The sequence below is a fragment of the Schistocerca serialis genome, chromosome 9 (assembly GCF_023864345.2).
Source record: "Schistocerca serialis cubense isolate TAMUIC-IGC-003099 chromosome 9, iqSchSeri2.2, whole genome shotgun sequence".
In the NCBI taxonomy this organism is placed as follows: Eukaryota; Metazoa; Arthropoda; class Insecta; order Orthoptera; family Acrididae; genus Schistocerca; species Schistocerca serialis.
In genome coordinates, this window is record NC_064646.1 from 282,963,800 (window position 1) to 282,991,090 (window position 27,291).

Sequence of the window (27,291 nt, forward strand, 5' to 3'; positions counted from 1 at the left end):
CAAACAGTAAAGGAAACAAAAGAAAAATTCCGAGTAGGTATTAAAATCCATAGAGAAGAAATAAAAACTTTGAGGTTCGCCGATGACATTGTAATTCTATCAGAGACAGCAAAGGACTTGCAAGATCAGTTGAATGGAATGGACAGTGTCTTGAAAGGAGGATATAAGATGAACATCAACAGAAACTAAACGAGGATAATGGAATGTAGTCGAATTAAGTCGGGTGATGCTGAGGGAATTAGATTAGGAAATGAGACACTTAAAGTAGTAAAAGTTTTGCTATTTGGGGAGCAAAATAACTGATGATGGTTGAAGTAGAGAGGATATAAAATGTAGACTGGAAATGGCAAGGAAAGCATTTCTGAAGAAGAGAAATTTGTTAACATCGAGTATAGATTTAAGTGTCAGGAAGTCGTTTCTGAAAGTATTTGTATGGAGTGTAGCCATGTATGGAAGTGAAACATGGTGATAAATAGTTTGGACAAGAAGAGAATAGAAGCTTTCGAAATGTGGTGCTACAGAAGAATGCTGAAATTAGGTGGGTAGGTCACATAATTAATGGGGAGGTATTGAATAGAATTGAGCAGAAGAGGAGTTTGTGGCACAACTTGACAAGAAGAAGAGACCCGTTGGTAGGACATGTTCTGAGGCATCAAGGGATCACAAATTTAGCATTCGAGGGCAGCGTGGAGGGTAAGAATCGTAGAGAGAGACCAAGAGATGAATACACTAAGTAGATTCAGAAGGATGTAGGTTGCAGTAGGTACTGGGAGATGAAGAAGCTTGCACAGGATAGAGTAGCATGGAGAGCTGCATCAAACCAGTCCCAGGACTGAAGACCACAACAACAACAACCAGCATATGTATGACACAATAAGAACAACTGAAGGGTAAAGTGGGAAGATAAATCTAAATCAAATTTCATAAAGTCTTGGCACCACCAACAGTACTATACTGAGTAGAAAGTTCTACCATTAAGAACAAAAGACTTGAAACGTCAGAAAATGAAGTTCCTTAGTACTGTCAAAGGCTGCACAAGACAAGACAAAATAAGGAAAGAGGAAACACCGAAAGAAATGAGAGTACAGCCGTTAATTGAAAATGTAATCCAACGAAAGCGGGATTGGAAAGAGCATTTATTGCGTATGTCATCTAAGAGAGTCCCTTGACAAGCAGTGTGATACAAGAAGAAGTGTGAGAAGGCCGAGGAACAGATGATAAGGCGAGGCTGGGAGGGGACCATAAGGCCTAATCCTGGACTGGTAGAAGAAGCACATTTCACAAAGTTCTTTTTCTTGTGACGCGCAGGGTAACAATTGTTGAACATAAGAAAAAAACGTAAACTAGTTAGAAACTACCACATGTACACTCTTCAGTCAACATTTAAACGTGGCTACAGATATTCGGATTTAGGTTATGGCATGTTAGAAATGGCTGCCATCATTGGCGATGATGTGGCGCTAATGAATAGCGAAATTCTGCGTGATCCGCTGAAATGTCGGAATATCGATGTTGTCGATGACCTCCTGAATGGTTGTTTTCAGCTCAACAATGGTTTTGGGGTTATTGCTGTACACCTTATCTTTAATACAGCCCCACAAAAAGGAGTCACATGTGATCAGATCCGGAGAATATGGCGACAATCGAGGCCCATGCCAGTGGCCTCTGGGTACCCCAGAGCCAGAAAGCGGTCCCCCCAGAGTGCTGCTCCAGGGCATCAAACACTCTCCTACCTCGATGAGGTCGAGCTCCGTCTTGCATGAACCATATCTTGTAGAAATCAAGGTCACTTGGGGCAATGGCGATGAAATCATCTTCCAAAAGCTTCACCTACCGTTCGGTAATCACCATGTCATCAAGGAATATTATTCCGTGACCGGACACTGCGCACCTCACAGATACCCGTCTTGATCGCAAAATGCGGATTCGCAGTCCCCCAAATGGGCCAATTTTTGTTATTGACGAACCCATCCAAATGAAAGTGGTCTTCGTCGCTAAGCCAAACGATACTAATTGCTTCATTTTAATTGAATCAAACATTTGGTGAAACATTGTAAATTAACTAAACAAACACTGTTTTTTGCGTTGTTTCACAATTTTATTATTAATGTTACACCACAACCTAGGTTTCGGCTTACAAGTCCATTTTCAAGTACATTACCGATTACTCAGTCCACTGTGTAGTATCTCGCGTTTGGCCATTAGACGGCTGCAGTGGGGCGGAGCGTGCGAAAAATAACCGCTCCTAACAACCAATCCGCGCAAAAGTTTAAAAGCTGTAGGTAGACTGAGAAGGCCATAACTGTGTACTGTCAGAATTATGGTCCAAACTTTCGCACAGGAGCGATTGTTGGGGCTGATATCTTGCAAGTGGGTTTTTTTCTTCTTAAAACGTGAGGCCGAGCTGGTGGCGACTCCCTATCAGTTGTACTGCTGTTGGTCCGTGTCGCTCGGAGACCGTCTATGCATGTAAACGCGGGAACGCCTGCTGACTTGTGCGCGGCAGTTGAAAAAATGACAGTGACTGGTCGCTTTACGAGCTATATAAAACTTCGGCTCGCAAAAGCAAACAATCGACAGATCAAAGTGGCACCGCTCTTTACGGCTGTCTTCTGCAGCAATTGTGGAAGGATAATTCCGCGATGTTAAGTTTTCAGACACTGGTATCTGCTATCGTCCAGCTGAGATTTGCGTCACCCAACGCTCATATTTACTCTGCAGAAGTCTCACTGTGTGTGAAGGCGTTCAAGTTCCCGCAAAGTCTTAATTTTAATGAAAATCGCCATTTACGAGGGTTGCCCAGAAAGTAACGCACCGCATTTTTTTTCTTCAACAATTCTTTATTGAACACAATGAGAATTACACACACGAGAGAATGGTGTTTTATCTACACACGCTATTTTTCCACGTAATCTCCAGCCCGTTCTACGGCCTTCCCCCAGCGTGAAACAAGGGCATGTATGCCCCGTCGATACCAATCCTAGTCCTGGTGGCGGAGCCAGTGCTTCACTGTGTGAATCACATCCTCATCGTCCTAAAAATGTCTTCCCCGTTTTGTTTCGGGCTCAAAATGGTGAACCCGGGTTTCATAACCTGTCGCAATCCGGGACGAGAAGGCCTCCCCCTCAGTTTCAAAACGGTGCTACAAATCAAGACAATTTTATTTTTTTTCCGTGCGATTTGTGATCCACCGTTAGACACTGCGGGACCCATCTTGCACACATTTTTTAATATCCAAGAGTGCGGATAACTGCATCCACACTTCCTTTACCGATTGATATGCAGCCGAGACGTAATGGGTCTGTCCTCGCGAATGACAACATCAACTGGCTGCGACATGTCAGGTGTGACAACCGTGGAAGGCCTCACGCACCTCTGCAGATCGTGAAGCTCCGCCAAACTGCCTTCTGATGACCTCACCCTCCGTGTCCAGCGACTAACTGTACTTCTGTCGTCAGCAGATGCTCCATAGTCTTTGCACAATGGTTTGTGAATATCCCCCACAGTTTCTTTCTCTGCAGTGAGAAATTCAGTGACGGCACGTTGCTTGTAACGTACATCACCTACAGATACCATTTTGAAAATGTCCTGCAGCTACGCTACAGGTCGGAAGTGACGGAAAGTCAGGAGACTTCAAAAAATACATACGTAACGTTTCGCATTCGTAGCATTGTTTTCGGCTGACAAAAAAAAATTCCGTGCATTACTTTCTGGGCAAACCTCGTAGTAATAATTAGTAAACAGGCTGTGACGAACCCATGTGTCCGTCATATCCTTTCTTCTAGGAGTGTTAGTCCCGCAATGTATGAAGGAGAATTTATGTGAAGCTTGAAAGGTAGAGGACGAGATACTGAAGGAAGTAAAGCTGTCAGGGCGTGACTTGTGAGTCGCGTTTGGGTAGCTCAGCCGGCACGCTCGACAGTTCCGTCGCCGCAGCTGAAGAGTTCGGTTGTGTGACAGCTCTTCTCGGACCGCGCGCGATTGCCGTTTGTCTGCAGCCTGGTGCAACTTTGTGAGTACTGACTTACTGTTTGCGTAACGGAAGCCGAGTTAAGGAAACGTATGATGAAAATCGCGTTCCCCTACGGGTCTGAGAGGCCTAAAATATTACAAGTTGTTGATTTTCGATTCGATAACATTGCTCCAAAAGACGAAGAAGTTTTCGGAATACAGTACGATTTCCTTGGAAACTGCGTTTACGTCAGACTGCTAGACGACGAAACATGTCTTAGTGCCATGGCTAAAGCTAGTAGCGACGCCTATTTCAATTACATTGCCCAACGACAAAATGTTTCGGTCTCAAATATAACTTATTCTCGTGTATTTCCACCTGCTGAATTCAAAGATCACCATGTAAATGACCAGTTAGCTCCTGCTTTGGTGGTACAATGAGATGTCTTTTTTCCATATCTACATTTCTGATTTGCGGGTAACTACTTTTTTGGAGTTGTTACACCTACTAATAACAAAACATATGGTTCCCCAGCTCTTTGTAGGTTGTAAATATTATTACTGTGTATTGCACAGCGTTTGTATTGTAATTAGTGCACAATTTTCGGTTTTCGAGTGCTTTCGAAGTGTAAAATTTGTTGAAACAAACCTCCACGAAATTCAGCAAAAAGTTTTGTAACATTTGTGGTGAAATAACATTTTCGTCACAGTAACGCAGTCTGATGCCACTCGTGAAGACTGCCTGTCGAGTCGGCATTATGTGATACGAAGGTAAGGATTCCGCATATATGTTGCAACTAATGATTATTTATACCACAAGAATGCCTGAGAAATGAAAATGAACCATCTGTGGCATTTCCTGTGCCTATGGTTTGGCGGGAAACTACAGACCATACAGGTAGCTGCTATTTCTGTCTGACTCCGCCTATGAAGGCAGTACCGTCAATGAAGAAAAAACGGCAGCCGTTTAGATATTTTACCAGTGCCTACTCCACGCCAAAGCTGTGAGCTTAAAGCGGATGATGGAGACAGTGCAGAAAAAGAAAAACCCGACAAGCCTTCCACATCCCATGTATGGGATTTCGACGAAAAAGGTGATAAACTTCACAGTATGCGTCAAGCGGAATTGTGTGATCTCGGACGAGACTTTTATTTGTCAAAGGAGAAAGAAAACTTTTAGGGTCAAACGACAGGAATGGAATCTCTTCCAATGGATGTCAGATTCTCACAGAATAGGCATCGGCATCCCTCTTTTGAGAAGGAAAACAATTTTGTTATTTCTTGCGACGCTAATGGCGTGTGAACTATTTGCGTCTAAATTATGATCCAACTGACCGAAGGCTGTTATAGACTTCATAAAGCTTAGTTTGAAAGGTGTGTATTGGTGGCGCTCCGGAACAGTAGCCAAAAGACAACGATCTTATAAAGCCACCACATAGTGCTCTTTAGACCCAACCAACTCCCAGTCAGTCTTCTATCAATTTGGAGCCTTAGAATTAAACTGTCATTAAAAAATATGAAATTCAATTTCAATGTCGTCGGCGTATGGAATTAAAATGGATCGTTTTCTCATTAACCGTTAAAATAAAATACTTCAACCTATTCTGTAGCACAGAAGCTAGTGCAAATAAAAAATTTTCTTTTTCATATTTCTTTTTATGAAACAAAAATTAGTGAGATTTGACTCATGTAATGAAGATTTTTTTTGCGGTGTTCTTGTAGCGACGAAGTCTATATTCAACTTGATTTCTGAAATCGACCTTGCACGGGCAAAGCGGTCGGTTTCTGCACATCACGCAGTGCGACAGATCTGTGGTGAAAAATGGAGTGGCCTTAAGCACTTCAATGTTGACAACGGTGTTGAAAATGTGAAAATCGCATTACGAAAGCACATTCTTTGCATATAATGGTCCATAGCGTCAAAGTCCTTGTTGCATCTGACGGGTAGACACGTACGTGTGTAGTTTGTGGCTCCCGTGACCACATTAAAGCCGCAAGCCCGCGTGTCGAATTTGTGCATAGGGACACTGATGCAGGGGTGCACAAAAGTACGGAAATACCAATAATACAACTAATTACCGTGCCTAATACAGTGTAGGAAAACCGTTGTCATTCAGAATAGCTTCCACTCGCCTCGGAATGGATAAGTAAGGGTCCTGTACGGTTTTCATGGGAACCTTATACCATTCTTCCGGCAAAATAGTGGCAAGTTCAGATAACGATGGTGGAGGTGGATACAAATCGCATACCCTTCTCTCCAAAGCAGACAAAATCATCATCGTAAAGGCTATGCCTTGTCGATTTAGCCACGTCCCTCTTCTCCATTGTCGTCCTCTTCAGTTCGTCATACGATTTTATCCCCTTATCTTCTTTGATGTTATTAAAATACGTTGCTCTTGGCCTACCTCTTGGTTTTTTCCCTAAAAATTTCCCTTCAAATACATTCTTTAGGAACTGGTTGTGTCTCATCATGTGCTCTATCATTTTTGATTATGTTCTTCCTATATAATTTAGCAGCTTTCTGCTCTCATTCACTTCTCTTAAGACCTGTTCATTACTTTTTCTATCTACCCAGCTTGTTTTCGTCATTCTTCTCCATATCCACATTTCCATTACTTCCAGCCTCTTTTTCTCTGCCTTTCCCAGAGTCCACGCTTCACATCCGTATGTTAAGACACTCCAGACAAAAGTTTTGGCAAATTTTTTCCTGCTTTCTAAGCTTATATGATTTTCTGTTAGTAAATTCCTTTTATTTTGGAAAGCTTGCTTTGCCAAGGGTATTCTTCTCTTTATATCTGTGATACATTTATTGTTGTCAGTGATTGTGCTCCCCCAATAACAGAAGTTCTCAACCTGCTCTAGAACATAATCTTCTAGTTTAATATTAACTTTGCCATATCTTTTGTCTTTCCTACTACCATAGTTTTTGTTTTCTTCTTATTTATTTTTATATTAAATTCTCTTAGGATTTTGGCAAATTTTACCAACATAAACTCCATTTCCTTTACTGAGTCAGCAAGTACTACTATATCATCTGCAAAACGTTAATTTTGATTCCTTTCGTTATTCTTCTCAATTTTTCAGTGGTTTTTTCAATAAATAAGTTGAACAAATATGGTGATAATGGGCATCCTTGCCTTACTCCCCTCCTTACTTTTGCTTTCTTCTTCAGACCATTCACTTCTATCTCTGCTTCCTGCCTTTTACACAGGTTCCAGATTAATCTTCTGTCCCTCCAATCAAGACAAAAAAGTCTCAATAATACTGAGATTTGGAGAATGTGCTGACCAGCGAGTATGCGACAATACACCCACGCGCTCGCAGAAGCAGTCTTACACGATGCGAGCTGTGTGAACAGTGGGACTGTCATCTTGGAGCGCAGCATCAATATTGGGGAGCAATCATTGTACCATGAGACGGGTCTGAAAGCCAAACTGGTCACATAATTCTTGGCAGTAATGCGACCTCGCACAGTAACCATGGGACCCATGGAATACTGCGATACGGCTGCCTGAATTGTCACGGAAAGCCAGCCACGTTTCATTCTTGGAACGTAAACTCGGCCAGAAGTTGGAAACTGTGTATGATAAGAGTCACCCAACCAAATGACTTCCTTCCATTGCTCAGTACTCCATGTTTTATGGCTTCGGCACAAGTTTTCCTGATCTGGACACGTGCATCAGTGATGTGTAGTTTTGTAATTCCAACTCACACAGCAAATCACGCATACGCTGACGGCGTTAGAGTTATTGCCAACAGGCAGACGAATACACAAGAATTAGGATGAGATCGTAATCCGCTATGCTGACCTCTGTGGCGCTAGGCTTAATCCATAAAAGCATAAAATAATGCCTCATAACACTGTGCCCAATATATGAAAACCTCGTGGCTCTAGAAAACTGACGCGATTCACGACGTAGGTATGATGTTACGCCGAACCCGAGGATATTGTGTCATTTACATTGCTAGCAGAAACTGAATAACATGAGGTCATTAGACGGACTGCAGAGGTTTCTGTTCGTCAACTGGTTTGTAATCAACAAGATCTACCACGTTACTGCTGTGCTACCAATCCCCAATGCAGTCGAGCAAAAAATTCGGGCAGTTGCGTGCTGGTGTTCTTCCAGGGGAAATTTCTTCAAAGTATCGTTTCAAACTGCCATGTTGCCTGGACTGAACAGAGTATCAAAGATATCCGATCCCAATGTACGGCAATGTTTCTCAATAGCGCTTCCAAAATATTGCACTGCAATTTGGTCAGCACATCAAAAAACCTAATTATCGCTTTTGACGCTAATGATCGATGCGATTTAATACATGTTGGACTAATCAATCCAGCATTGGACTTTGTTCGAAAATATTATGTCAAACGCAATGATGCACAAGAAAATGTTCAAAAACTTAATGCCGGCCGCGGTGGTCGAGCGGTTCTAGGCGCTTCAGTCTGGAATCGCGCGACTGCTACGGGCGCAAGTTCGAATCCCGTCTCTGGCATGGATGTGTATGATGTCCTTAGGTTAGTTAGGTTTAAGCACTTCTAAGTTCTAGGGGACTGATGACCTCAGATGTTAAGTCCCATAGTGCTCAGAGCCATTTGAACCATTTTTTAAAAACTTAATACTCATATATTATACTGTAGACTTACGAAGGGCCACTCCAGGTATACAACTAAGATGAAGTACAAAGAAAAAAACTGGGTGAAGGTATGGCAAAATATCAGTCACCCTACCTCACGTTCAAATATAATCTCTCTTTTGTATGACGTGGTTAATGAGAAGATTCTCACAGCTGTTAAGCTCTGTAAAATAAGGCACAGGCTCACTAGATGGTGTGATTCCTAGCAACTGGTGGAAACTCTAGATGTAATCACGAAAAAATTTGAATCCAGAACTGGAGAAGAAAAAATCTGGAAGTCATAAATAGAACCTCGGAGAGCAACACCGCGATGAGAGATATACTTAAGCCAAATACCCACTCCGAATTTTACTTTTGTTTCCTTTACTGCTTGCTCAATATACAGATTGAATAACATCGGGGAGAGGCTACAACCCTGTCTCACTCCCTTCCCAATCACTGCTTCCCTTTCGTGCCCTTCAACTCTTATAACTGCCATCTGGTTTCTGTACAAATTGTAAATAGCCTTTCGCTCCCTTTATTTTACCCCTGCCAACTTCAGAATTTGAAAGATAGTATTCCAGTCAACATTGTCAAAAGCTTTCTCTAAGTCCACAAATGCTAGGAACGTAGGTTTGCCTTTCCTTAATCTTTCTTCTAAGATAAGTCGTAGGGTCAGTATTGCCTCACGTGTACCAATATTTCTGCGGAATCCAAACTGACCTTCCACAAGGTCGGCTTCTACCAGTTTTTCCATTCGTCTGTAAAGAATTCGCGTTAGTATTTTGCAGCTGTGACTTATTAAACTGATAGTTCGATAATTTTCACATCTGTCAACACCTGCTTTCTTTGGGATTGGAATTATTATATTCTTCTTGAAGTCTGAAGGTATTTCGCCTGTCTCACACATCTTGCTCACCAGGTGGTAGAGTTTTGTCAGGACTGGCTCTCCCAAGGCTGTCAGTAGTTCTAATGGAATATTGTCTACTCCCGGGGCCTTGTTTCGACGATCATCAGGCATCAGTAAAATCCTGCACTCATTGATGAAGAGAGTAGGACGCCATCGATCTAGGTCCCACTCCAGGCGTACCACGCTGCTGCGGCGCTTGTACTGTCGTTCGTAAAAACACATGACAATAGGCCAGACTGATCGCGTGGACACGGCTGCGTAGTGGCTGGGGTGGCACAGACCATCCATTCGCCTCCAAGAACGCAGCGCGCATTGCTAAGGCGTTCCGCTCGGGGTACGTAGACATAGTAAGTTACGAGTCGCGATTGTCGGCTCATAATCGTTATCCGCGAGCGACCACTACTAGCCAAATCTCCGATGTCTTGTGTCTCACAATAGCGGCTGAATGTGTCTCACAATAGCGGCTGAATGTTCGAATGGTGTCGCTGTGGTGTACGCCAGATCGGCTGGCGGGCAACTGCCAGCGCTGACAATCCTTTTTGAGGTAAAGGCAAATGCGCGCACGGGCTAAGTCTCAAATAACCATAATCACAATGGTGCAGACAGTTCACATTGTACCGTTCAACGGTCAGAGACACAGCGTTCTCTCTTAAATTGCACTCAGAATACTGGTTTACTTTCACCTCCATTACACTAGTGAGTGTACAAATGAAAGCGAGATTCTTTTTTTTTAAAAAAAAAAGGCACAAATTGTGCAAGTCAAAAGGGCGGTGCAAAACATTTTTTTAACAATTTACACTGCCCGTCCAAAAAGTTCCGAGACTGATTTCATTCCTGACACATAAGCGACGTCACGAGTCAGGAATAAAATCAGTCTCAGAGCTTTTTGGACGGGCAGCGTAAATTGCTTAAAAAAGTGTTTTGCGTCACCCTTTTGACTTACACAATTAAGCGACATCATGCCACTTATAAGAACTGGGGTGCAAAAAGCGAAGCAATCTGTATACTGAGCAAGCAGTGAAGGAAACAAAAGAAAAATTTGGCGTAGGAATTAAAGTCCATGAGAAGAAATAAACTCTCTGAGGATTGCCGATGGCATTGTAATTCTGTCAGAGACAGCAAAGAACTTGGAAGAATAGTTGAGCGGAATGGACAGTATCTTGAAAGAAGGATATAAGATGAGCATCAACAAAAGCAAAGCGACGATAATGGAATGTAGTCAAATCAGATGATTCTGAAGGAATTAGATTAGGAAATGTGAAACTTAAAGCAGTAGATGAGTTTCACTATTTGGGAATCAAAATAACTGATGATGGTCGATTAGGTTCAAATGGCTCTAAGCACTGTGGGACTTAACATCTGAGGTCATCAGTTCCCTAGACTCAGAACTACTTAAACCTAACTAACCTAAGGACATCACACACATCCATACCGGAGGCGTGATTCGAACCTGCGACCGTAGCAGCCGCGTGGATCCGGACTGAAGCGCCGAGAACCGCTCGGGCACCGCGGCCGGCTGATGGTCGATTAGGGAGGATATAAAATGTAGACTCTCTTAAAAAAATGCCTTCAGCTAGAGCACTCATCGAGTCTGTCCGTTTCCTACACGTTCTACCATAAGAATCCCACGAAACAGCAACGCTATCATAAAAGAAACTGTACTGCTATTATTCTCTGTGACACTACTGAGCATATTGATTGCACTCGCTCAATATGATACTCACTTTGACGTAATTTAAAACATCCTAATTGAGCTTCCTTGCAAATAAATCGTACAATAAAATAAACCACTTAAAAACTCATAGTAAAAGAAGAAAATTGTGATAAACATGACTGAGCGTATGGGGTATCCAAAAGTGTACCAAGACCTATGAGGTACATGACTTTGGATGTTTTGAAAAGTTAATTATCTTGTTATAAATGAAAAAACCAAAGTTTTGGAAGTTCTACACTGTAACATCCCCAACTTTGTGCTTTTAATTCATCAATATGAAGTTGTCCTACCAAGCAGCGACGCAATCAGTTAACATTAACTAACAACTCTTTACACACAGTTGTAATCACCCAGTTTATGAACAGAAGCTTTCCTGTATCAAGCAAAAGCTATTATATTCGAACTTAGAGTACGGTCAAGAATTGTGCAGAAAATCGGCGTTAAGGATATTGATTTTGTGCAAGAAGGTTTTGGTGATTCCGCGAGGTATGAATGCTCAGAGATGCTTGCAGATCAACACAAAGAGAGACGGATGAGTGCAGCTATCAAAGTTTGAAACTTTACTGTGTCACTGTAATAAAAGACAATGTCTTGCACACATTGACGTTGAAGCTCGTGTTTATTTCGGAAATCCTGGAAAAAGCAACGTCAATTAATGGACTGCGAAATCCAAAGAGAACGGTCATCCGAAAGAGAAATGATCTACTGCTTCTCGTTTCTACGCCTTTAGTAGGCACGATCTGTTTTTATGCAAGTTGTGAAACTCCAGATAAAGTGAGGTGGATAACACGGTTATCGACGAGGTATGTTGTCTTTCAAATTATGACTCTTCCTGACAAAAAGTGACGAAGGTTGCGCGTTGGTTTTACGACACAGTATGACGTTTAACACCACAAGGAAAAATATTTTTCTCCATCCGTCCCTGCGGCTGTCTCCGGAGAATACGAGCTCACATATAGTCACATAGATGAAGGAGAGCGACGTGATAATAACACAGAGACAATGAAGAAAGTACAGGACATAAAGTATGTAAGTAACACAAGGAGACTGTCGCGCTCTTAAATTATCGTCCACAAATTACAGTTCAACGGTACAGCATGACGCCATTATTGCACTATTACACGATTGCAGAACATCACCAGAAGCAGTCACACCGGTTAAACATCTATGAGTATGTATACGGAGCAATTTAAAGTGGAACGACCACAGTTAACCAATCGCAAGGAAGGGAGTTACGAGACTGAATTTGACTGGAAGCATCCTCAGGACGACGTGTAGTCCAGCCTCAAAATATGTAGCTTACAACACCCTCATTCGATTAATATCCAAGTAATCCTTGTCAGTCTGAGGCCAAAACCAAATAGGATGAATAAAGAAAAGAAGAAAATCCAAGAAGAACAGCGCATTTCGCGACAGGTTCTACATCTACATCTACATACATACTCCGCAATCCACCATGCGGTGCGTGGCGAAGGGTACCTTGTGCCACAACTAGCATCTTCTCTCCCTGTTCCACTCCCAAACAGAACGAGGGAAAAATGACTGCCTATGTGCCTCTGTACGAGCCTTAATCTCTCGTATCTTAACTTGGGGGTCTTTCCGCGAAATATAAGTTGGCGGCAGTAAAATTGTACTGCAGTCAGCCTCAAATGCTAGTTCTCTAAATTTCTTCAGTAGCGATTCACGAAAAGAACGCCTCCTTTCCTCTAGAGACTCCCACCCGAGTTCCTGAAGCGTTTCCGTAACACTCGCGTGATGATCAAACCTACCAGTAACAAACTAGCAGCCCGCCTCTGAATTACTACTATGTCCTCCCTCAATCTGACCTGATAGGGATCCCAAACGCTCGAGCAGTATTCACGAATAGGTCGTATTAGTGTTTTATAAGCGGTCTCCTTTACAGATGAACCACATCTTCCCAAAATTCTACCAATGAACCGAAGACGACTATCCGCCTTCCCCACAACTGCCATTACATGCTTGTCCCACTTCATATAGCTCTGCAGTGTTACCCCCAAGTATTTAATCAACGTGACTGTGTCAAGCGCTACACTAATAATGGAATATTCAAACATTACGGGATTCTTTTTCCTATTCATCTGCATTAATTTACATTTATCTATATTTAGAGTTAGCTGCCATTCTTTACACCAATCACAAATCCTGTCCAAGTCATCTTGTATCCTCCTATAATCACTCAACGACGACACCTTCCCGTACACCACAGCATCATCAGCAAACAGCCGCACATTGCTATCCACGCTATCCTAAAGATTCATTTATGTAGATAGAAAACAACAACGTACCTACCACTCTTCCCTGGGGCACTCCAGATGATACCCTCACCTCCGATGAACACTCACCATCGAGGACAACGTACTGCGTTCTATTACTTAAGAAGTCTTCGAGCCACTCACATATTTGGGAACCAATCCCATATGCTCGTACCTTAGTTAGGAGTCTGCAGTGCGGCACCGAGTCAAACGCTTTCCGGAAGTCAAGGAATATGGCATCCGTCTGATACCCTTCATCCATAGTTCGCAAGATATCATGTCAAAAAAGGCCGAGTTGCGTTTCGCAGGAGCGATGCTTTCTAAAGCCGTGCTGATGCATGAACATCAACTTCTCTGTCTCAAGGAAATTCATTATATTCGAACTGAGAATATATTCGAGAATCCTGCAACAAACCGATGTTAAGGATATTGGTCTGTAATTTTGAGGATCCGTCCTTCTACCCTTCTTATATACAGGCGTCACCTGCGCTTTTTTCCATTCGCTCGGGACTTTACGTTGGGGTTCTTTTAATAAGCTCGAAAGCGTCGCAAAGAAGCTCATCCAGCTGTAGTGGAGAACGTTACAAGACAGGCTTTATGCATCGTAGTGTCGTTTACTGCAAAATTCCGAGGCCGTAAGTTCCTAGATGAGTCAACCATTGTATTGCTTCATCGTGCGTATTGGTGACGAAAAGCCCATGGAGGCAAAATTAGAAAGACTGGAGTACACACGGAGGCATACCAACATCATTCTTCCCGTAAATCATTTGAGACTGGATCACGAAAGGGGACAAGTGACAGTGGTACAGAAAGTATTCTCCATCACACACCATAGGAAGGTATGTGGAGTATAGATATGCATCTGCATGATTTGCGATAGTCAGTGACACAGAGAAAGAGACGATTGTACAAGGAGAAACTTCATTCACCGTACTCGGCGCGAGGGAAGCTTTCACAACAGGATTTTGAAAACTGACAAGTCTACAAGAAGCTCCACTTGCCAGGCCCGTTGGCCCTGTTCGCAAGTAACGAGACTGGCCAGTTTCTGACCGACCTCCTCGTCTCGTTATGCTGTTGTCCTTCTATAAAGGCGTGCGGCTGGTGGTGTGAGCCTCCCCTCCCCCCCTCTCCGCCCCCCTATCTGAGATACTGTCCCAGACAGTTCAGTTACCGTTACATGCAATTTTCGCTCTTATTCTGCACTGATCACCAGTTTCTTGCCAACACAGCTTCCCAACAACACTCTGAAGCGTTTATAAGCAAACCCGTAGTACTTCTCGTAACTGGCGCACCATAAAATCGCTCGAAATACTGTCGCTAGCGTCGTTTTGACCCGTGAGACAGGTTTAAAAATACGATATTGCCAAGCGACGATATTGCCAAGCGACTTTCAAGTACAACGTTCGACCTTTACGGAAATATACATTATGGATGTACGAGTACAGGTCGTAGACGCATGGTTGACGACATGTGGAAGTTTGGGTCTGGCGGTGAATCGTGCACGGATAGCCAAATAATATGGCGACCACTCGCGATAAGCGGGAAATTCGGATTTCAGTCCCAGTCCGGCACAAATTTTCATTGTCGTCATTCCCTTCTACAGCTGTAGGTTGTCCTTTTTCGCAATTTGGAATTCCTTTAAGGTTCGACATAGTCATGACATCCATACCAAGAATAAATACACTGTAGGAATTCAAACAGGTACGAAATTATAAAAAGGTAGGAAATTAAGGCAGTAGAATAAGTTGAAGGGGCTAGAAATTACTGAGAGTTTTAGAGGGAGGATTAGGCAACGTTTGACAGAAACAAGAGAGAGGAATACAGCAGAAGAATGGGTAGCTTTGAAAGACGTAGTGAAGGCAGCAGAGGATCAAATGGACACAAAGACAAGAGCCAATAGAAACCGCTGAATAACATATGAGAAAATACATTTAACTGATGAAAGAGGAAAATTTAAAACTGTAGCAAATGAGGCAGGCTAAAGGACACAGAGATGTCTACAAGGTGCGTTCCATAAGTAATGCGACCAAATTCATAAAAAATCATTTATTGAATATATTCGTAGAAATGATCAAAAATTTTCAAAATAGCGCCCTCTTGCGTTGATACACTTCTGAAGGCGATGTTTCCATGCCTGGAAGGCATCCTGGAATGCCTTTTCCGGAATGTCCTTTAGAGCTGATGTAACATGCACCTGGATGCTTTCAATTGTGTCCCGTTGTTTTCCTTTCATGACTCCTTTTAACCGAGGAAACAAAAAAAAAGTCAGCGGGAGCCAGGTCAGGACTGTAGGGAGGATGGGGAATCAATGGGGTCTTGGTCCTGGCCAGGAGGTCGTTGATAATTAAGGCGCTGTGACTCGGCGCATTGTCGTGGTGAACTTTCCACGTGTCTCTGAATGTCGCTTCGGCAGAGCGAGACCCTCCTTTTCAGTCTTTTCAGCACTTCCAAGTAGAAAGCTGAGTTCACTGTAGTCCCGGTAGGTACGAATTCGTGGTGGACAATGCCTCTGACGTCAAAGAAGACAATGAGCATGGTTTTGATCCTGGACTTGCTCATACGTGCCTTCTTGGGACAGGGCGACGATGGGGTGTCCCACTCTGAACTCTGCATTTATGTCTCAGGGTCGTACTCAAAAGTCCACGATTCATCACCAGTGATAACTGAGTTTTAAAAAATGAGGATCATTTTCACACATTTCCAACATTTCTCGCATGTGCTTGTGTTCGTCGCTCAACACTTTTGGGAAGAGTTTGCCACACACCTTTCTCATGTTCAAATCTTCGGTCACAATGAGGAAAACGGTTGTTTTTGACATGTTTAGCGTTTGTGCTATCAATTGAAGGCTAAGCCGTCTGTTAGAGTTCAAACAATCTCGCATACGGGTCACATTTTCGTCGACTCGTGCGGTTGATGACCGTCCACTGCGAGGTTCGTCGGTGATCTCCTCTCGGCCCTCCATGAACGACTTGTGCCATCGGAAAACTTGTGATTTGGAGAAGCAATCAGTCCTAAAGGCATGCTGAAGTAATGGAAACGTTTCTGCGGCGGACTTCCCAAGTTTAACGCAAAATTTAATAGCGTACCGTTGCTCTACAGTATGATTCATTGTGCCGTGTTACATAAACTCAAAACGGGGTTGACGGAAACGCAAGTCCTGACTCTCTGGCAGCTCGCAGCCGAATGAGACAAACGCAGCCGAATGAGACAAAGAGCGTTTTGAAGCTAACACCTCCCTCCACTTAGCCCAGCCGGTTACAACACGCTGTGGTGCACCGTTGCGTCAGAAAAAAATTGGTCGCATTACTTATGAAACGCACTCTGTAAAAATGAGATTGGCAGAAAATGCAAAATGACTAAGCAGCAGTGTCTAGAGAACAAATGAAACTTTGTAGAAGGCTGCTCGACCAAGGTAAAGCCAGATGCCGCTTATAGGAAAAGTAAAGAAACCTTTGTAGAAAGGAGAAGCAGCTGTATGAATATTAAGAACTCAAATAGCAACCCAGTACTAAGCAATGAAGGGAAAGATGAAACGTGGAATCAATCTACAGAAAGGAGGTATAGGGTACTAAATTGGAAGATAACATTGAAATCGAAGTGGAAGTAAATGAAGATGAGATGGGAGATATGATCCTGCGAGAATAATTTGACAGGGCACTGGCAGAGCTAACTGGTAAGAAGTAGACGACATTCCCTCAGAATTATTGAGAGAGGCAGCCATGACAAAACTATTCCACATGGTGTCCAAAAATATGAGTGAGGTGGAAACCCTCAGACTTCATGAATAATGTAATAATTCCTAATCAGAAGATAGAAAGTGTAAATTTTATCGAATTACCATTTTAAAAAGCTATGCATGCAGAATATTTATACAAATTATTTACGGAAGAATGGGGAAAATAACGATAGCAACTGACCTCGAGGAAGATCAGTTTGAGTTCTGGAGAAATGTAGGAACAGACAACGCAGTACTGACCGTAAGACGTACCCTGTAAGATAAGTTGCACTCTGTTAACTCAGCAAACTATTTCACGTAGTATCAATATTGTAAGAGTCGTAATCTAAATAAAAAAGAAAACTTACAATATTTTATAAAACTGGTAGAAACCGAATTACGTGACGATCAATTTAGGTTCCGGAGAAATGTAGGAACACCTTAGGCAATATTGACCCTAAGACGTATCTTAGAAGATAAGTTGCAGAAAGCCAAACCTCCGTTTGTAGCATTTGAAGATTAATTCTTTTCTCAGCGTTGTCCCCACTACATTCTTAGAAATTTTGAAGGTAGGAGGGATAAAATATAATTAGCAATAGGCTATTTACAACATGTGCAGAAGCCAGAATGCATTCATGAGAATCGTAATAAATGGAAGGGAAGCAGTGATTGAAAAGGGTGTGAGACAGGATTGTAGCGTCTCCCCGTTGTTATTCAGTCTGTACGTTGAACGAGCACTAAAGTAACAAGCCAAACAGAAATTTAGAAAGGCATTTAAAGTTCAGAGTGAAGAAATAGAAACGTTAGGGTTTGCTGACGAGATAGGAGTACTGTCAAAAGTGATAAATGTCTGACTGCATTTCAAAATATTCTACCAATGAACCGAAGTCTGCCACCTGCCTTACCTACGACTGAGCCGATGTGACCATTTCAGTTGCTGTCCCCACAAATTTCTGTTCGCAAGTATTTGTATGAGTTGACCGAGTATAATTGTAACTAGTTGGCACTCTACACAAGAGATAACACTTTTCTTCGTTTTGTAAAAAACACAATTTTACATTTCTGAACATTTAAAGTAAGTTTCTGTCATCGCACTGCTTTGAAATCTCATTATGATCAGAAAGAATATTTGTGCAGTACATCATTTTAGTGACTGCTTCATGCGAGGAAAGTTTGAGGTCACTATTAACATTATCTGCAAGGTCGTTAGCATGCATTATGACCAGCACGGGTTTCAACACAATTCCCTGGGACACACCTGAAATTACTTGTACATCTGCCGATGGCTCTCTACCCAAAATAACATGTTGCGTCCGTTCTACCTAGAAATTCTCAGACCAGTGGCTTATCTCCCACCGCTTTTGTTCAGATGAACCAGTTGAAATGTGCCACGCGTTGGCTGTAGTCTCAGCCAACAGAAATACAGAGGGGGAGACACGAGAAATGCTTAAATCTGAATGCTGATTATGTAGAGAAATAATAAAAAAGGGTACATTTTAAGATATTTCTGGGCAACGGCCTTGCCGCGGTGGATACACCGGTTCCCGTGAGATCACCGAAGTTAAGAGCTGTCGGGTGTGGTCGGCACTTGGATGGGTGACCATCCAGGTCGCCATGCGCTGTTGCCATTTTTCGGGGTGCACTCAGCCTCGTGATGCCAACTGAGGAGCTACTGGACCGAATAGTAGCGGCTTCGGTCAAGAATACCATCATAACGACCGGGAGAGCGGTCTGCTGACCACACGTCCCTCCTATCCGCATCCTCCACTGAGGATGACACGGCGGTCGGATGGTCCTGGTAGGCCACTCGTGGCCTGAAGACGGAGTGCTTAAGATATTTCTAAGAAGTTTGCTTTAACTTTTCCAGTATTATATTTGTAACTGATATGATGTTACATCCACTCGTTCCAATATCTTGGATTGTGTAAAAACTCTGCTTGCAACAATCCTCATAAAGAGGTCCCTTACAGGGAAGGGGATGGAGAAGAGGACTGCAAGCAATGAGCCTACCTGGACACTCTTCAACAGCAAATCACATGTTGCAGAAAGCAGTTGTCATTGGGCAGGCGGGAGGAATGGTCACGGACATCTAAAATCAAAGGCAGTCACTACGCACTAATTCATCCCACAATTCCGAGAGTACCATAGTATAATAAGAGAAAGACATCGAATGGCTTCACGGCATTTATAGCACGCGTGAAATTTAATCATTAGAAGTTCAACAAAGATCTCTATCCGCACAACAAAAGCGCCACCCCTCTATGTGTTTGCGGAGGGGAAGAAGATCCAAACCATACATTCCTACGATGTCCTCGGATCACATATCACATAAACATACTTGCAAGTAATCTTCAGGCTCTTCTTAATCAGTTCCCAGGCAACCCCCAAACCTTCTTAGCATCCAACGATGTAAGCTCCGTCCGAACATGCCATGAAGGCCGAACGGTACCGACCGGCCGTCGTGTCATCCTCAGACCACAGGTATCACTGGATGCGGATATGGAGGGGCATGTGGTCAGCACACCGCTCTCCTGGCAATATGTCAGTTTCCGTGACCGGAACCGCTACTTCTCAATCAAGCAGCTCCTCAGTTTGCCTCACAAGAGTGGAGTGCACCCCGCTTGCCAACAGCGCTGGACAGACCGGATGGTCACCCATCCAAGTGTTAGCCCAGCCCGACAGCGCTTAACTTCCGTAATCTGACTGGAACAGGTGTTACTGCAGCAAGGCCGTTGGCATCCAACGATGTAGCAATGTGTAAAATACTGTACGAGTTGGTCAACAGTGCCAAGATCCCGGTTGGTGCACTGCTAATCTAATGCTTTTGGTAATTAGGATGCTAGGAGGAAGACCAAAGCACAATTAACTGACTAAATTCCCACGTGCTTCTCAGCAGGATGTGGAACGACCAGTCTATAAATGTATGCCACTATGTACCTCCTATACGAATGTGTCTGAATACTGGCGTACCTACTCTGAAGTCACAAAAGTCATGGTATAAAAGGACATTGCACTGGCGAAACTGTCATTTGTACTCAAGTGATCCATGTGGAAAGGATTCCGTTGTGATTATGGCCGCACGACGGAAATTAATAGGAATGGTTGTTGGAGCTAGACGGATGAGACATCCCATTTCGGAAACAGAAAGGGAATTCAATATCCCAATATCCACAGTGTCAAGAGTGTGCCCAGAATAACAAATTTCAGGCATTACCCGTAGGACGGACAATGCAGTGGTCGATGGCCTTCACTTAACAACCTAGAGCAGCGCGTTTGGGTAGAGTTATCTGTGCTAAGAGACAAGCTACACAGCGTGAAATAACAGCAGAAATCAGTGTGGGATATACGGCGAACGTACCCGTTAGCATAGGCAGGGATGTGGCAGCAGACAACCGACGCGAGTGCCTTTGATAACAGTACGACATCGCCTGCAGCTCCTATTGGTTGATCCTAGACGACTGGAAACCGTGGCCTCGTCCATTGATGGGGACCGAACCGCACAATAAATCTGCGTTCGGTGTGGGGTGGCGGTGGAGTGGGTGGACTGCTGTGGCCTGTTGTGGGGTTGTGAACCACTGAGGGTTCAAATGGCTCTGAGCACGATGGGACTTAACATCTGTGGTCATCAGTCCCCTAGAACTTAGAACTACTTAAATCTAACTAACCTAAGGAAATCACACACATCCATGTCCGAGGCAGGATTCGAACCTGCGACCGTAGCAGTCACGCGGTTCCGGACTGAGCGCCTAGAACCGCTAGACCACCGCGGCCGGCCCACTGAGGGCTACGGCGGGAAGAAGCCTATACGTCGTTTCTATGTCCCCGATTTTAATACACAATACACAAGCTTTGTGGAGATTTTGATCAGATATTGTTGTTGTGGTCTTCAGTCCGAAGACTGTTTCGACACAGCTCTGCTGGTTAATTTATCCTGTGTGAGCCTCTTCATCTCTGAATGACTACTGCTACCCACGTCCATCTGAATCTGCTCACTCTACTCGTCTCTTCGTCTCCCTCTAGGATTTTTAACCACCCACACTTCCCTCCGCTGCTAAGCTGACGGCCGGCCGAAGTGGCCGTGCGGTTAAAGGCGCTGCAGTCTGGAACCGCAAGACCGCTACGGTCGCAGGTTCGAATCCTGCCTCGGGCATGGATGTTTGTGATGTCCTTAGGTTAGTTAGGTTTAACTAGTTCTAAGTTCTAGGGGACTAATGACCTCAGCAGTTGAGTCCCATAGTGCTCAGAGCCATTTGAACCATTTTTTTGCTAAGATGACGATTCCTTGCTATCTCAGAATGTGTCCTATCTACTGATTCGTCATTTGTATGGATTTACACTACTGGCCATTAAAACTGCTACACCACGAAGATGACGTGCTACAACGCGAAATTTAACCGACAGGAAGAAGATGCTGTGATATGTAAATGATTAGCTTTTCAGAGCATACACACAAGGTTGGCGCCGGTGGCGACATCTACAACGTGCTGACATGAGGAAAGTTTCCAACCGATTTCTCATACACAAACAGCAGTTGACCGGCGTTGCCGGGTGAAACGTTGTTGTGATACCTCGTGTAAGGAGGATAAATGCTTACCATCACGTTTCGGACTTTGATAAAGGTCGGATTGTAGCCTATCGCGATTGCGGTTTATCGTATCGCGACACTGTTGCACGTGTTGGTCGAGATCCAATGACTGTCAGCAGAATATGGAATCGGTGCGTTCAGGAGGGTAATACGGAACGCCGTGCTGGATCCCAACGGCCTCGTATCACTAGCAGTCGAGATGAGACTCATCTTATCCGCATTGCTGTAACGGATCGTGCAGCCACGTCTCGATCCCTGAGTCAACAGATGGGGACGTTTGCAAGACAACAACCATCTGCACCAACAGTTCGACGACGTTTGCAGCAGCATGGAGTATCAGCTCGGAGACCATGGCTGCGGTTACCCCTGACGCTGCATCACAACCAGGAGCGCCTGCGATGGTGTACTCAACGACGAACCTGGTGCACGAATCGCAAAACGTCATTTTTTCGGATGAATCCAGGTTCTGTTTACAGCATCATGAAGGTCGCATCCGGGTTTGGCGACATCGCGGTGAACGCACATTGGAAGCGTGTATTCGTCATCGCCATACTGGCGTATCACCCGGCGTGATGGTATGGGGTGCCATTAGTTACACGTCTCGGTCACCTCCTGTTCGCATTGACGGCACTTTGAACAGTGGACGCTACATTTGAGATGTGTTACGACTCGTGGCTCTACCCTTCATTCGATCCCTGCGAAACCCTACATTTTAGCAGGATAATGCACGACCGCATGTTGCAGGTCCTGTACGAGCCTTTCTGGATACAGAAAATGTTCAATTGCTGCCCTGGCCAGCACATTCTCCAAATCTCTCACCAACTGAAAACTTCTGGTCGATGGTTGCCGAGCAACTGGCTCGTCACAATACGCCAGTCACTACTCTTGATGAACTGTGGTATCGTGTTGAAGCTGCATATGCAGCTGTACCTGTGATCGCCATCCAAGCTTTGTTTGACTCAATGCACAGACGTATCAAGGCCGTTATTACGGCCAGAGGTGGTTGTTGTGGGTACTGATTTCGCAGGATCTATCCACCCAAATTGCGTGATAATGTAATCACATGTCAGTTCTAGTATAATATATTTGTCCAATGAATACCCGTTTATCATCTGCATTTCGTCTTGGTGTAGCAATTTTAATGGCCAGTAGTGTAAATAACAAAATTTTCATTTCCTTACGAACTTGATGTCCATTGTCAGTGTCGCTAGCGGGTGTGACCCACCACAGGCACGAATAAATCCTCGTATTCGTTTTGGCGTGGAAGCAGTCAGCCTACGAATGTCATCTGAAACGCTTGCTGTGCCAGTTCATGAAGATTGATTACTAATAGCAAAGTATACGTCTTCCCACCACACCCCAGTTATGTTCTATGGTGACAAGTCAGGGGACGAAACACACCAATCCATGACCCGTACATTTCTTAACGCTTTTGTGTTGCGAACTGCAGTGTGGGGTCTTGCATTATCCTGCTGGAAAGTGAATTTAGTATCCTGGTAACGAAGGGTATGAGAACTGCGTTTCACATTCTTGCCACATACTGGCGTGTGCCCAGCCGTCGTTCAACGATTACCAAATCAGTCCTGTCACTACGTACCACACCACAATAATCGAATTTCCAGAGGCTCGGGAATCGCTGCTTCCTGTGACCTTTCACCGTATCGTTTACGAACACGTTTGCGTCGATCTGACCACTGCAGACAGAAACGAGACTGATCACTGAACACCGAAGAATGTTACATAAACATCAAGTTGACTCTGGCCGTAGACCAAGCAACTGTGTGTTTCTGTCGCATGGCAACGGCGGTAAACGAAGCACAGCAGCTAGAAGTCTCAACCTAGGTTACGTTATTTTCATCGTATGACATACAGTTTTATAAGTTGATTACTTATAATTAAAATGTCATTAAAAACGCAGTATGCCCAATGAAAGAGAAGTACAAACAATTACGTATTTAAAAGTAACGGCCATTTCGAAGTAAGTAAGTCTGAATTACTATGTTTTGTACAGGATGTATTAGCAAATGGCAGCACTTTGCACTTTTGTAATAGCGGAAATCATATACAAGTTACTCAACTACTTCTGAGCAAGAGTACTTAGAAGAATGTTTTATTTGAATATTTTGTTTTACTTGATTTGTTGAGTTGCAACAACGCAGAGGAAAAAGTATTTGGACAATCCAGATACATTCTGTTATATTTGTGGCGTTCTAGGATCACCAAAGACAGATGGAATATAGCCTCGTTTGTTAAAAGTGAGTGAAAGCAGGGCATAAGGATAAATCTTGGGCTTCTCATAGAGTGTATAACGTTTGTGTTGCAGATTAAGAGAGTGGTCAAAGGGAAAGCTGAAGTCCCATGTTTTTGGAGTTCTAATGCTGTGACGTGCACCAAATAACCACCTTGATAATTGTTACCTCTGCATTTGTAAAGTAAGCGCCTTGAATAGGGAAAGCAAAACAGGAACGATTTATCGTGATTATAGGATACAAGAACATCGTCAGAAAAAGGAAAAAGCTTAGTACATCCTCAGAAAGTTCTATTATCTCGTGCCCTCCCCCCCCCCTCCTTCCACATTAAATTAAGGATAATGAAGCAGTTTACAAAGGCACTGGATAAGAATGGCAACTGTGTTAAAACCGTACCAATAAGTTTGCTGTCCTCAAAAAATGTTCAAATGTGTGTGAAATCTTATGGGACTTAACTGCTAAGGTCATCAGACCCTAAGCTTACGCACTACTTAACCTAAATTATCCTAAGGACAAACACACACACCCACGCCCGAGGGAGGACTCGAATCTCCGCCGGGACCAGCCGCACAGTCCACGACTGCAGCGCCATAGACCGCTCAGCTAATCCGCGCGGCTGTTGTCCTCTCAGAGGCAAAAGTCAGAGATGGTTTATTTGCAGGGCTATAGATCGGGAGACTAAGTAAGGATAAAAGTTTCGAAGGATGTATGACTCCTCAAGAAAAGAAAGCTTGTGTCCAAAGAAGTGGTTCAGAAGTTCTTGGAAAATACGAAAGAGTCAAACTGGGTGGAATACGTGAACAAAATTCAGGATAAATGTAAAGTCTAAGGACGCAACATGAGACAAGGTACTCTTCCTTCACTCACAGTGCGGGTCAGTGAATGAAGATGAGGGTAAGAGATTTCATCAAGGCGTTAAGGAGATGGACTGCAGGTATCAGGGTCGGTGGAGTACATCCGTAATGGCCAACTACTACTGGTTGCTGCAACGGGATAGTCCTGCACAACAAAATAGAACATGTTTTTTCATCGTTACTATTTACCTGCTCACGCAAGTGAACAAAAGAACTGAATTTGGCGGTTTTTTATTGTAAATTTTAAATAGGTGCTTTTTTATTGTTGTGCACTAAATTCTCTCTCTTCTATGAAAGTAGTACGATAGAATATGTGTTTAATTCATGTTTAGTACATTATACTGGTCTTGGATCGTATACGAAACCAGGGTTACTGAGAATTCGAGGCATGAGGAGGAAGATTCAAAATGGTTCAAATGGCTCTGAGAACTATGGGACTTAACTTCTGAGGTCATAAGTCCCCTAGAATCATACAATGAAGGTTTTCACGACCGGATGGTACTGTTGTTGATAATTCTTCCGGGTTATATGGCCGTGGACCATGGAATTCTTTTATTCCTAACATTTCGTCCAATACGACGTTGGACATCCTCAGAGGTATGGCTGGTCCTGCTGAGTCCCGCCGACTGAATAGAAGAATTCCATGGACCACGGCCATATAACCCGGAAGAATTATCAACAACAGTCCCCTAGAACTTAGAACTGCTTAAACCTAACTAACCTAAGGACAGCCGGCCGCGGTGGCCGAGCGGTTCTAAGCGCTTCAGTCCGGAACCGCGAAACCGCTACGGTCGCAGGTTCGAATCCTGCCTCGGGCATGGATGTATGTGATGTCCTTAGGTTAGTTAGGTTTAAGTAGTTCTAAGTTCTAGGGGACTGATGACCTTAGATGTTAAGTCCCATAGTGCTCAGAGCCATTTGAACCATAACCTAAGGACATCACACACATCCATGCCCGGGGCAGGATTCGAACCTGCGACCGTAGCGGTCGCGCGGTTCCAGACTTTAGCGCCTAGAACAGCTCGGTCAGAGGAGGAAGATGGTGTCAAGAAGTTCCTGATAAATTAATGGTGAGCTGGAAGGGGCTGCGTACCACTATAATGACTTCTCTTTCCTCTGAGCTGAGCTATATACGAGCCATAAGCAATAGTTTAGCGGCAGTTTTTAAACATCGATAATTCATTTATATAGAATAAACAGACAAACTCCATCTGAACATACCTTGAAGGCCCAACGGTACCGACAGGTCGCCTTTTCATGCTCAGCCCTCAGGCGCCACTCAGTGCAGATGAGGTCAGCACACTGCTCTCCCGGCCGTTGTCAGTTTCCATGACCGGTGCCGCTACTTCTCAGTCATGCAGCTCCTCAATTGGTCACACAAGGGCTGAGTGCACCACACTTGCCAACAGCACTCGGCAGACCCGGTCGGTGACCCGCCCAACTGCTAGCCCAGCCCGACAGCGCTTAACTTTGGTGATCTGACGGGAACCGGTGTTACCACGGCAGTGAGGCCGTTGGCTATTTATATGGAACAATATTCATATAATTAGTACACTTATATTAAATACTTTAAAATCTGTGATTTATAAAACTCAATTTCGAAGCAAGGTTAAAAACGCAGAATTCCCTGGGATTTTATGAAATTCCTGAAATTCCCCGAGATTTCCCCGATTTTTCGAGGTAAAAATGTAGTTCCCTGAAAATTCCAGGTTTTCCAGAAGAATCGCCACCCTGGAAATACGAATAAAGTATTGCAATTTTTAAACCATATTGTAAAGTTCTGTATTACGTACAATATTTAAGAATCCTGATATGATACATGAAAATGGAATTCTATTAAGTTAGTCGCATATCTTCAACATGCAAAACAATTTAATATATTTCGAAAAGGTCTTTTTTTTGCCTGTCTAATCAACCAGTGCTGCGTGTGGTGACACTCTCTCCGTAACCTCTATCTGGAATCCAGCTATTGTCACCAGTCTATTCGTCAGAGCTAGTCGAACAGTCCTCCCACCAAAAATGGTTCAAGTGGCTCTAAGCACTATGGGAGTCAACTTCTGAGGTCATCAGTCCCCTAGACTTAGAACTTCTGAAACCTAACTAACCTAAGGACATCACATACATCCATGCCCGAGGCAGGATTCGAACCTGCTACCGTACCAGCAGCGCGGTTCCGGACTGAAGCGCCTAGAACCGCTTGGTCACAGGGCCGGCTAGTCCTACCACCTTCTCGCCGTGTAACCCTTCTGGAAGGACCCGTGGCTGCTCTCCCTTGCCACACGTTGCCCTTAAGTCCATTACGTCAGTATTCGCTGTGCCGTCACTGCACTGCAACCAGCTTCCTGTGCAACCTGTCTTTGTGATGCTCCCATGACCCTCCTGCCAATGCTCTGTTCTTTTTCAAAGCCTCAAAACTCACTGATCGC

At 43.8% G+C, this 27,291-nt stretch overlaps 1 protein-coding gene and 1 pseudogene across 1 annotated transcript in view; one reads left to right on the forward strand and one right to left on the reverse strand.

Moving 5' to 3' along the window:
• LOC126419104 (retinol-binding protein pinta-like) overlaps nucleotides 1-27,291 on the forward strand; it is a 323,696-nt gene that overhangs the window by 197,729 nt on the left and 98,676 nt on the right. The window lies entirely within an intron of this gene.
• On the reverse strand, nucleotides 26,266-26,384 carry LOC126420276 (5S ribosomal RNA; annotated as a pseudogene).